The following is a 13,090-nucleotide window of genomic DNA, read 5'->3' on the forward strand; positions in this document are numbered from 1 at the left end:
ATCGTGCAGCCACGTCTCCATCCCTGAGTCAACAGATGGGGACGTTTGGATGGCAACAACCATCTGCATGAACAGTTCGACGACGTTTGCAGCAGCATGGACTATCAACTCGCAGACCATTGCTGCTGTTACCCTTGACGCTGCATCACAGACAGCAGCATCTGCGATGGTGTACTCAACGACGAACCTGGTTGCACGAATGGCAAAACGTCATTTTTTCGGATGAATCCAGGTTCTGTTTACAGCATCACGATGGTCGTATCCGTGTTTGGCGACATCACGGTGGACGCCCATTGGAAGCGTGTATTGGTCATCGCCATACTGGCATATCACCCGGCGTGATGGTATGGGGTGCCGGACGTTACATTGCCGATCTGTTACGACCCGTGGCTCTACCCTTCATTTGATCCCTGCGAAACTCTACATTTCAGCAGGATAATGCACTACCGCATTTTGCAGGTCCTGTACAGGACTTTCTGGATACACAAAATGTTCGTCTGCTGCTCTGGGCAGCATATTCTCCAGATCCCTCACCAAAAGAAAACGTCTGCTCAATGGTGGCAGAGCATCTGGCTCGTCACAATACACCAGTCACTAATCTTGATGAACTGTGGTGTCGTGTTGAAGCTGCATGGGGTGTACACGCCACCCAGGCTCTGTTTGTCTCAATGCCCAGGGGTATCAAGGCCGTTATTACGGCCAGACGTGGTTGTTCTGCGTACTGCTTTCTCAGGATCTATGCACCCAAATTCCGTGAAAATATAACCACATGTCAGTTCTAGTATAATATATTTGGTCAATAAATACCCGTTTACCATCTGCATTTCTTCTTGGTGTAGCAATTGTAATGTCCACTAGTGTACTTCAATCCACGTCGCGGTCTGCTTCTTGTTCCAGAGGTGATCAAATATTTGTATGGGTAGTCCATTTTTAGCCATTGTGTCCAGCTGCTTATAACGCGTCGAAAGAGGAAGGATTGTGCGGAAGGTGGCGAGTAGAGACAGTCTAAGAATCGAGCTATCGGTGATGTGTGTCTACCACTAACCGAAATCCGTGGAGGAAAGTGTGATTAAATATTAAGAGTTTAGGCCCTGTAACTTATTTAAATAACCATCTCGCCTACTCAATACAGTAGGACTTAACAGCACATAACAGCAATCTATTGAGAAACCTTCCGCGCTGGGCAGTCGCACGGTATGAGGCGCCTTGTCACGGTCCGCGCGGCTACCCCCTTCGGAGGTTCGAGTGCTCCGTGGGGCATGGGTGTGTGTGTAGTCCTTAGCGTAAGTTAGTTTAAGTTAGCGTAAGTAGTGTGCAAGTTTAGGGACCGATGACCTCAACAGTTTCGTCCCATAGGAACTTACAACTTATTTCCAATTTTCCCATTGAGAAACAGAGAAAATTGTGGTCCTGTGTGTAATCGCCAAACGGGTCTAACGCCTCCATTCAGCTCCTTTTTGACCACACTGGGGTGGCAGTTGAAGATAGCAAAACGAAAGCTGGAGTAAATTTCACGTTCAAAAAATCGTTCACACAGGAGAATCCCACAAGCATACCGTCATCTGACCATCGGACACTCTCGTGTGGACGACATAATAATAAGCATCCATGGCGCAGAGAAACACTGAAAGATGTAAAAGCAAATAAATCACCAGGTCCAAATGGTTTTACAAAGAATGTTCTATGGCACTGGTATCCTGAATCTGGTATCCTGAATTTCTCGTCCAATACAGGCACTGGCCCCTTACCTAACTTGAATTTGTAGTGAATCTCTCGCCCAGCACAGATTCGCAAGTGACTGGAAAAAAGTGCTGATGACTCCAGTATATAAGAAGGGTAAAAGAACGGACCCGCAAAATTACAGACCAATGCCCGTAACTTCTATTTGCTGGAAAATCCTTCAACATATTCTCAGTTCGAATATAATAAACTTTGTTGACACTAAGAAACTTATGTCCACGCATCAGCATGGTTTTAAAAAGCATCGCTCGTGTGAAACTCTGCTTGCCCTTTTCTCATATGGTATACTGCGAACTATGGATGAAGGGAAACGAGCAGATTCCATATTTCTATATTCCCGGAAATATTTGACGCGGTGCTCCATTGCAGTTTGTTAATGAAGGTACGAGCATACGGAGTAAGTTCACAGATATGCGAGTGCTTTCTTAAATAATAGAACCCAGTTGATTGTCCTAGATGGCGAATGTTCATCAGAGAGAATGGTATCGTCAGGAATGCCCAGAGAAGTGTGATAGGATCGATGCTGTGGTGTCGAAGTTGAGTGACTGTAGGGAGATACAATTTCTAGTTGGTGTGATGAATGGCAGCTAGCTCTAAATGTGGAAAAATGTAAGTTAATGCGGATAAGTAGGAAGAACAAACCTGTTATCTTCCGTTACAGTATTAATAGGATACTACTTGGTGTAGTCAAGTCGTTTAAATACCCGGGCCTAACGTTGTAGAGTGATGTGAAATGGAACGATTCGTGTGAGAACTGTGGTAGAGAAGGCGAATCGTCGACTTCAGTATATTGGGAGAATTTTAGGACAGAGTGACTCAGTTGTAAAGGAGACCGCCGGCCGCTGTGGCCGAGCGGTTCTAGGCGCTTCAGTCTGGAACCACGAAACCGCTACGGCCGCAGGTTCGAATCCTGCCATGGGCATGGATGTGTGTGTTGTTCTTACGTTAGCTAGGTTTAAGTAGTTCTAAGTTCTAGGGGACTGCTGACCTTAGATGTTAAGGCCCATAGTGCTCAGAGCCATTTGAACCATTTTTTCTTATGATTATATTCTTATATGTACTGTACAGATAGCCACTTTAATGAAGTTGTGTCCAAAGTTTATTTTCTTTCAATATTAGAGCTATTTGTTCAAATGTACAAATGGACACCTGTTAGCTGTGCAAGTTTATGTATCAATAAGCACAATTAATACTTTCGAGAGTGTTTACTTTAATAAATAACAAGGGAGCGAATTTGGAAATTTGTGGTAAGTTCCTTACACGCTACTTAATCTAACTTAAACTAACTTACGCTAAGGACAACACACACACCTATGCCCGAGGGAGGACTCGAACCGCCGACGGGGATAGCCGCGCGAATCGTGGCAAGGCGCCTCAGACCGCACGCCTACCCCGCGCGGCAATAAGGCAGCTTCGTGTTAAATTAATTATCCTAGCCCGCATCTCGTGGTCGTGCGGTAGTGTTCTGGCTTCCCACGCCCGGGTTCCCGGGTTCGATTCCCGGCGGCGTCATTGATTTTCTCTGCCTCGTGATGGCTGGGTGTTGTGTGATGTCCTTAGGATAGTTAGGTTTAAGTAGTTCTAAGTTCTAGGGGACTGATGACCATAGATGTTAAGTCCTATAGTGCTCAGAGCCATTTGACCCATCTGAACCAATTATTCTATAAGCTTCTATTTGCAAATCTAAATACAACATTATTTTGTAAAAAGTGTAAAATGTTTTCGGTTTATAAATAACGAAAGAGTGCACTGCGCTTGTGATGCTATGGCTCTGAATACAGCAACTTCCACGAACAACGTATACATAATTCGTTAATATCGATCATCACTTAATGGTCAAAAACGAGCTAAACCATTCACATTTACTTACTATTTCGTACTTATTGCTGTCAGCAACTCCCGGTCTCTATGCCGTCCATTGTTCCGAGAAAATTAAATCTAAGGAACAAAGATCTAACCATATTCAATCAGCGATGTAGCATTAACCCTTTTCCTAATTCTTTGATCGGAATAATTTATTACTTTTTTAAAAGTATTCTATCAGTGAAATCAAGAAAATATATTTTTTCTCTTATCTTCATCCTTCTTTTTACTGATCAAAATAAATATTTTTAAATCTATCACTGCTATTCTTGATTTTAATTTTCTTTAATATTATTAGCTCCTAGTGCTACTTGGATATCAGTATTAAAGAATATCTCTATTATGCTTCATTTCGAAACGTAGCCATTTATAGTGAAATATCGTACTTTACTCTTTCCCATTACTTTTCTTATGTTAACTGGCCTTTTATTTCCAAATAGATTTGAAGTTTGCAATTTTTAGCTTTTCTCTTTTAATTTCCATAACGAATGTTGTTTATTTACCACAAACAAGTACATACAGCACGTCACTACGGATGAGTGCCTGGGATCCCACAAATACTAGTACTAAACTGGCTTACTGAAGAAAACGGAGAACCTATATACGTTCGTAGGCTTCCACTGCTAGTGTCGTTTTGAATAAAATAGTTTTGGGCGGTAGGCGGCGTCATTGTAAAAGACTAAGGCAACTAAACTGACGACGTTTCTATCAAGTTGACACGTTACTCCTCAGTGCAGATAAACGCTCTGAGAAGGATCGCAGTAAGTCCGTTGAAATGTCGTCAATTTAGTTGCCTTAGTGTTTTACAATGTCGCGACCTGCCACCCAAAATTATTTTGTTCAAAAAAATCCTAATTGCCATATCCACTTTGACTCTAAATGAACATGATTAATCAAAGCTCTGGCTCTTCATGCGCTGGCGCCTACTCTTTTCTTCTTCCCCCAGTTGTTACCATTAAATGGACAGTTGTCGCAGATATCTCTGAAGTGAGTACTATCGTTATCCGTGATTCACATTACAGGTTCCTTTGGAGCGTATCACAAATTTCAGAAGTGACAGAACTATTTATCTAGGGCCTGTCCCACAAATTTAAATAGATTTAGCACATGAATCGTCCCAACACCTCAGCGCTACGACACACTATAACCCATAATATTCAGAACCTACTCTCCACTGCGTGGGTTGTTCTGTGCACGTTACTAGTTTCGAAAACTGGAACAAAATCGGAACCTACGCCGACTCCGAAAAGCAACAATTCAAACCTCAATCAAACACGTAATATTCACGATAATACAGCTTCACATTTAAAGACCGAGTTAGGATTTAAGCCAGCCCTACACACCCTAGCATAGCTCCAAAGTGGCACAAGATCCGCCACTAAGTTCCACACTTTAAATGAACTATTCTTCTGACGATATCCTCTGGAACCTGAATAAAACCTTATCTAATTATCTACTGTCAATAATAGAATCAGTAGTTCCAGTGGGAATTCAATCCTCTCTATAAACTGGCCAGAGCAGGGTAGTACCACTCCAAACCGACTATGTTCAGAGCGACGTATGCGTACTTAGCCCTGAGCAAACTTGAACTGCGGTGCTAAGATCGAATCCGCTATTTCTGTTGACCAGGTTATCATGGAGTCGTATCTCGACAGCCTCTTTGAAGATCGAATCCCAGAACCCGTTCGCCCTGCACAACAGGTTTGTTTGTTATAAATCAAACATATGGATTTTCTTGAGGCTGCGTTTCGCAACTGGAGATTTCTCCGTTTGGCCAGGCGAACGCTCCTTATGCGATCTGAGCAGCGCTGCAACATAGCAACATAAATCGCTGCTTCTGGCCGACGTACTGCTTGCCACACTCGCCGGTCGGTGTGGCCGTGCGGTTCTAGGCGCTTCAGTCTCGAACCGCGTGAACGCTGCGGTCGCTGGTTCGAATCCTGCCTCGGGCATGGATGTGTGTGATGTCCTTAGGTTAGTTAGGTTTAAGTAGTTCTAAGTTCTAGAGGACTGATGACCACAGATGTTAAGTCCCATAGTGCTCAGAGCCATTTGAACCATTTTTGCCACACTCGCAGCTGATGCTGTAGACTCCAGGTATCTTTATTAGAGTAGTTGGAGCCATTATTCTGAATAAATGAATAACGATAGCTCACTTCTAACAACAGTTTAATTCTTCATCTCTGCCGTTGCGCTGTGGAATAGCGGCCAGACGCTGGTTGTGCGCCATCTTTGCCACATGCAATCCTGGACGGCTAAAATCATTGGCTCCATCTGAGACGGCAGCTTCCAGTCTCCACACGGTCTACCTTTCTATACAACAATATACAGGCAACACAACTATAACATCATAATAAAGTGTCCTATAATACACAAGTTGCAGCTACACATTTGGCTATAAAGTCGTCCTAGGAATGGTTGGTTGGTTGATTTGGGGGAGAGGATCAAACAGCGAGGTCATCGGTCTCACAGGATTAGCGAAAAATGGGGAAAAAAGTAGGCCATGCCCTTTCAAAAGAACCATGTCGACTTTTGCCTGAAGCGATTTAGGGAAATCACGGAAAACATAAATCAGGATGTCTGGACGTAGGTTTGAACCGTGGTACTCGCAAATGCGAGTCCAGTGTGCTAAATAATGCGCCACCTCGATCGGCCATAAATGAGGTGAAGTGACAACTGACCAGTAACCCACTGCGCAAAATATTTGATGGCACGTTACGGTATCCAAGAAATATCAGCTTCCTTTTTCTAGTGGTCTCTTAGACACTCTCCACATTCTTTATTGCTCCGAAATTTTCAGACGGCCTCAGACTTAATTTTTCGTAGTATTCTCCTTTCCAGGATGTACAACTTTTCTAGAATGTAGTTCATCGAGAGAGATTCACTGGTGTACAGACTTTCTGTCATAGTTTTGCGTCGCCGTATATACGGTTTTTCGCCGTAAAACTTCTGAGTCAGCTTTTATTATCTCTCCACGTTTGAGGTCCGTTCGCCAATCGCAGATTTTTCCAATCTGTTTTCCTGTATGGTCCCATAGAGATACTTCAGTTTCTTTGCCCTCGTACTCTGGACTATCTATGTTTCAAGGAATTTCGGTTCATATTTATATTTAGTGTTGAATTTGATTTTTTCTGTTGAGAACCTCACCCGTGTTCTGCTGGCAATCCTTTCTTGGACGTCGACCTGGATGGTCGCTTCCTCTGGACTTTCCGAGATTACCGCGAAGTCATCTTCAAAGTACACCAGACATGTTACTTTATTTTCAAGCTCTGAATTCCAAATGGTCATAGATTTTTCTAAAACATAGTTTGAAACTCTATCTGAGTGCTCATGTAAGATTCTGAACCCGTGTGATTACGAACCTGATTTCAGCCCTGAAATATACCCCATGGCACTGAATAATACAGGATGAGTGTTCACTCTGCAGCGGAGTGTGCGCTGATGTGAAACTTCCTGGCAGATTAAAATTGTGTGTCGGACCAAGACTCGAACTCGGGTCATTTGTCTTTCGCGTCCTCACGTCCGACCCAGAGTTTTAATCTGACAGGAGGTTTCGTATCAGCTCACACTCCGCTGCAGAGGGAAAATTCATTCTGGAAACATCGCCCAGGCTGTGGCCAAGCCATGTCTCGGTAATATCCTTTCTTCCAGGAGTGCTACTTCTGCAAGGTCTGCAGGAGAGCTTCTGTGAAGAAGAGGTACTGGTGGAATTAGAGCTGTGAGGATGGGTTGTGAGTCGTGCTTGTGTAGCGTAGGTGGTAGAGCACTTGCTCGGGAAAGGCAAAAATCCCGAGTTCGACTCTCGGTCCGGCACACAGTTTCAATGTTCCAGGGAGTTTCACTGAATAAGACTCGTAATAATAATGCAAATTGACTTTAACTTATATGTTTGGAAGGTGGCTACACTTATGCAAAGCGCAACGAGAAAGGGGAAGGAGGAATTACTCGAAAGTAGCACAACGCAGTTTTGAAGTAGAACATCGACCGCAAACATCATACCTACCTTAAGCTGTATTGAAGTTGAATCTCATAGAGTTGGTTTGTGCAGGACAAATGTTTTTATCATCTGTGCCTTACACAATGTAATACCATGAAAATCGACGGTATATGTGCAGGAAACAGTAATTTACGATGATGCTTTCACTGTCGACACATATCTAGAAAGAACTACATTTGCGATGCCTAACATGAACTACTGAAATTTTTTATGGAAGATGAATGAGCTCCGTTGGCGTACAGTAGAGTCTCGCTGTTCCGAAACCCGTTATTCCGAAAATCTGCCTATTCCGTACACAACGGTTTTTTAACTTAAAAACAGGAGAAATCGTACATTTATTATTACACAAAGAAGTTAAATAAAGACGTACATAGACTCTAAGTTTGATGAAAACGCCTGAAACTATATTGTAATGAAAGCTCGTTACTTACAGTACAGTACATACAGTACATGTCGCATCCATTTATACAGTTCTGTGGAATTATTTTTAATAACTACTAAACACAAAAAACAACCAATTTGCATACACTTAAGAAGTCAGTCCTTTCTGTCTGACGAAGAACACTGAATCGACATGAGGATGTAATGTTCCGCCATCGCCGCTGGAACGTAACATCATTTGGTGTTGATGAAGCGTGCTGTTCGACGTAGCGTAAGGCGAGGTCGAGAGCATTTGACGCGCCTGTGTTGATGTGGGTTCAGTTTGAGCGTTCACCTCCCACTCACTTTCCTCAGAGTCGATGTGAACCGATTTTATTTATTTAATCGTATGGCTAGGGCCCCCCACCGGGCAGGCCGTTCGCCGGGTGCCGGTCTTTCAATTTGTCGCCACTTCGGCGACCTGCAGTCGATGAGGATGATAGGATGATGACGAGGACAGCACAACACCCAGTCCCTGGGCGGAGAAAATTCCCCGACCCAGCCAGGAATCGAACCCGGGCCCAGAAGATTGACAGTCCGTCACGCTGACCATTCAGCTACCGGAAGCGGACATGTGAGCCGATGACCCCTGCACCATTGCTGCGATGTCTTCGTTTCCGTACTCCTGGTGCCGTTGACGTTAACAGCAGTCCACTCATCAACACGGCTTTCTTCTGTCTTCGCAGTCAGGGATTTTCTTGATTAGTAGAAGAAGGTACCAGTCTTTCACTGGTGTAAAAGTTCTTTCAACAAATTCCAGTGTAGGTCAGAGATTTTTTCCATGATTTTTATAATTCGCCTTTAGTGGTGTTAATCCAAGCTACAGCCAATCAGTAAATCACATCTATCATTGTAATTTTCTTAAGTTTCTACAGGATTGAGATTTCATTTTGATCGTCTACTAGCAATGTACGAAGCAGCATTTTTCTGTATTTTTTTAATGGTCTGCAATACACCCTGGACCATAAATTGAAGAACTGAAGCTACATTCGGTGGCAGAAAACGTGCTTTAATGTCTCCACAAACAACTCATTCTGGAAACATTCCCTAGGCTGTGGCTAAGCCATGTCTCCGCAATATCCTTTCTATCACGAGTGCTCGTTTTGCAAGGTTCGCAGGAGAGCTTCTGTAAAGTTTGGATGGTAGGAGACGAGATACTGGCAGAAGTAAAGCAGTGAGGACGGGATGTGAGTCGTGCGTGGGTAGCTCAGATGGTAGAGCACTTGCTCGCAAAAGGCGAGGGTCCCGAGTTCGAGTCTCGGTCCGGCAGACAGTTTTAATCTGCCAGGAAGTTTAATATCAGCGCACACTCCACTGCAGAGTGAAATTCTCATTCTGGGAACTTTCGTTTCTTCTGGGTAGGGCGAAGCATCATCTGCAAACGTCAGAGCGTGATTAGGCAATCCATTTTCTCTATTGAACGCAGTCACTTTAAGGTTAAATCAGTGCTCGAACCATTCTTTGAACAAGTCGCGCTCTATCTGAACATTTTTTTTATTCTTATAATACACAGGAAGTGAGCTGATGTTAACGTTTTTGGACCCTCTGATTTTCGCCGATTTGACTATTACCATCAGTGGAAGTTTGTTCGTTGCCGAGGCGTTGCTGCAAGCTAAGGCAGTTAGAGATTGTTTGTCCATTTTAATCCTTGGGACACGTTTCTCTTCTTGCGACGCAAGACTTTGGGTAGGCAAAGCCTTAAAATTCAGTCCGGCTTCAGTCGTGTTGTAAATTTGCTGCGGTGAACAGTTTTGAGAAGAAGCAAGTTCTTTAAGTTCTTTTAGGTAATTTGCAGCTGCTTCTTTGTCAGCTGACAGCTACTCCAAAGCAATAGTGAGGTGTCTAATTTCGTGTCTTTTCTTCCAACGATCCAAAAAAACCACAGCCAGCTGAAAATGATCGGTCACTATCTATGAGCTTGTTCAGTTGAAAAGCCTTTTCTTTTAGCAAAGCAGCAGTGATGGGGATTCCTTTCTGTCTGTTTTGAGTGAACTGCAAGAATAAGGCCTCGTCATGTGAAAACACAGTCGTTTTTTGCCGCTTTTCGAGGGTTATTTCATTTGAAGCAGAACAAAACTGCTCAATTTTAACGCGACTTTTTTTCAGTTACTAATCGTTGCTTTTCCGACGCCGCTTTTTTTTCTTTTCTTTTAAGTGTGAGTCCCTCCACGCTCGCACAAGCACGGTGACCAACTCAAAAGGTCTACTGTCACCTCTGCATTGTTAGTATTTAGAATCGAGGAGAACGCAGGAGGGAGGAACTGAGATGTTATCCATACGTATGGGTAAGATTACCCATTAATACAGGCGCATCTGGGTGTTAGAGGTGGTCGAAAAAGCTTGACAGAATCAAGCTTGAAAGACGAGAGGTTTAAAGGGCAGAGGGGGAAAAAAGTGCGAATACAAGTGCCAAGGGAAAGAAAAACCTCTGCGACAGTGTCAGATTGGGCAGTAAGGGCAGTAGCGATTTCTCGCTATCTGCGACAGATCGTGCAAGGTAAGGTTAGGTTAGTGGTTGGGCATCATGCATCAGTACCATAGAAGCAATGCCAGATTGTCATAGAATGGTCAGTCCTGTCGAGGAGGTGAGCGCTGCTGCTGCTGGCATCGACGATGTCTCCGGGGCCAGCTGCTGCTGCTGCTGCTGCTGCTGCTGCTCCTGTAACATAGCCACGTCGTTGTAGGTTTGTCTGTTCGATGGTCCTCAAAGGAACTGGCAGTGTGATATGTGTTGGGAGTTTGTTTGTGAGTCGTGTTTGGCTTCCCTGCGATTGCCAGTTCTCATGGCAGAGGCTCAGCTAGCAAGCTAGTCAGTGGCTGATGTGCAGGAGCTCGCCTCATTGTGTCGTTTGGTAGTTACGAAGTTACCATAGATGGTTAGTCCCTAAGGAGTGTCTTTGGGCGCTTGTGTTTCCATCTATGTTTCTGATCGTAGTTGCCCAGGTGTAGCATGTGAGGATTGTTCGAGTGACTTGACTTCTTGTACAGTCGGGTGGCGAGTTTTTTGAATACCTCCTGGAGAGTCTCCAGTCGGTATTCTCGGTGAAGGTCCGCTGTCCGCGTGTATCGGGGAGCATTGCTTATGATACGTCTTATCTTGTTCTGTATTTTCTGGAGGCGGTCCAGGTGTGTGGACGCCGCGTATCCCCAGACAGGTACTGCGTATGTCATCAGCGGTCAAATCAGTGTCATGTATAATGTCCTAGACACCCTCCTATTCAGTGTACTATTCCTGTTGAGCATTGGACAGAGTTGTTTGAGCCTCGCGTTTGCCCTGTTGGTCATGTATCGTATGTGGTCCCCCCGTGTACGCTTCCGGTCTAACCAAACACCGAGGTATCTGACTTTCGAAGTGAAGCGTATTGGGCTTGCATGTAGTGTTATTGGTCTGAAGTTTTGGTGTTTGCGCAGTAATTTCGGCCTGCGAGTGAACAGAACTGCCTCGCACTTGCCAACGTTTACTTTAATACGCCACTTCTCCAACCAAGGATCGACAGTTCTGAGTGCTGACTGTAGTCTGTTATTAATGTTTGACGGTTTCCAGTCTTGCGCAAGGATGGCTGTGTCATCCGCGTAGATGGAAACCGTCGTGTTTTGTGTCGTTGGAATATCATTAACGTAGAGGGACCCTAGGATGCTACCTTGGGGTACCCCTGCTTGGATAATATGTCGTGTCGATTGTTTACCCTTAATGTCAGTGTTGAAACATCTGTTGGAGAGGTATGAGTGTGCGAGACATGCTAGTCCGTCGGGGAACCCAGCGTCCGTGAGTTTGCGGATGAGGCCATTGTGCCATAGACGATCGAAAGCTTTCTCGATGTCAAGGAACACCTGCCCAGTTGCTTTGTTCGTATTATAGCCGTGTGTTATGTACTCTACGACTCTCAGTAGTTGTGTTGTCGAGTGGTGGTTCCTGAATCCGAATTGCTCCGGGCGCAGGGTCTCATTGTTAATGCGATTCCGACACCCTACTCGTGTGATAATTTAGTAGCACTGTCTCCATTGTTCAGTCTTCTTAACACTTCATGTTTTCTTTTATGGTACACAAAAAACAACTTCGTTTACTTGCAATGTTTAGTGGACTACGAACATACACACATCAAAAAAAGTTTTGCATCACCCCGGTTCCCAGAGCTCCTGAAGATAGACGTTGACTGTGGATTTTATCACAGACGCAGTTCCTTTGACTGTTCAGAGATGTCGCTAAATCCGTCCAAAGATGTAAACAAACATGCATAAGCAGCGCGTATTAGACGGAGGGGGTCCGACAGCCGATCAGTTTCAGTCATTCCACCAGGGAGGAGGTACACGGATCGTGTTGTCTGTAGTTCAACCATGCCAAGACGGTCAACACCGCCGTTCGATCACGTCCACATTGTTACTTTGTGCCAGGAAGGGCTCTTAACAAGAAAAGTGTCCGGGCGTCTTGGAGTGAACCAAAGTGATATTGTTCGGACATGGAGGAGGTACAGAGAGACAGGAACTGTCGATGACATGCGTCGCTCAGGCTGCCCAAGGGCTGCTACTGCAGTGTCTGCTACCTACGGATTATGGTTCGGAGGAACCCTGACAGCAATGCCACCATATTGAATAATTCTTTTCGTGCAGCCACAGGACGTCGTGTTACGACTCAAACTGTGCGCAATAGGCTGATGATGCTCAACTCCACTCCCTATGTCCATGGCGAGGACCATCTTTGCAACCACGACAGCATACAGCCCGGTACAGATGGGCCCAACAACATGCTGAATGGACCGCTCAGGATTGGCACCACGTTCTCTTCACCGATGAGCCTCGCATATGCCTTCAACCAGACATCATCGGAGACGTGTTTGGAGGCACCCCGGTCAGGCTCCTTCCCACGCCCGCGTTCCCGGGTTCGATTCCCGGCGGGGTCAGGGATTTTCTCTGCCTCGTGATGACTGGGTGTTGTGTGATGTCCTTAGGTTAGTTATGTTTAAGTAGTTCTAAGTTCTAGGGGACTGATGACCCTAGATGTTAAGTCCCATAGTGCTCAGAGCCATTTGAACCATTTTTGAACCGGTCAGGCTCAACGCATTACACACACTG

At 44.7% G+C, this 13,090-nt stretch overlaps 1 protein-coding gene across 1 annotated transcript in view; it reads left to right on the forward strand.

The window, feature by feature from the left end:
• Positions 1 to 13,090, forward strand: part of LOC126456510 (odorant receptor 22c-like) — a 159,167-nt gene that overhangs the window by 74,370 nt on the left and 71,707 nt on the right. The gene's annotated exons all lie outside the window — the stretch shown is intronic.

This window comes from Schistocerca serialis, chromosome 2, assembly GCF_023864345.2.
Source record: "Schistocerca serialis cubense isolate TAMUIC-IGC-003099 chromosome 2, iqSchSeri2.2, whole genome shotgun sequence".
Classification (NCBI taxonomy): Eukaryota; Metazoa; Arthropoda; class Insecta; order Orthoptera; family Acrididae; genus Schistocerca; species Schistocerca serialis.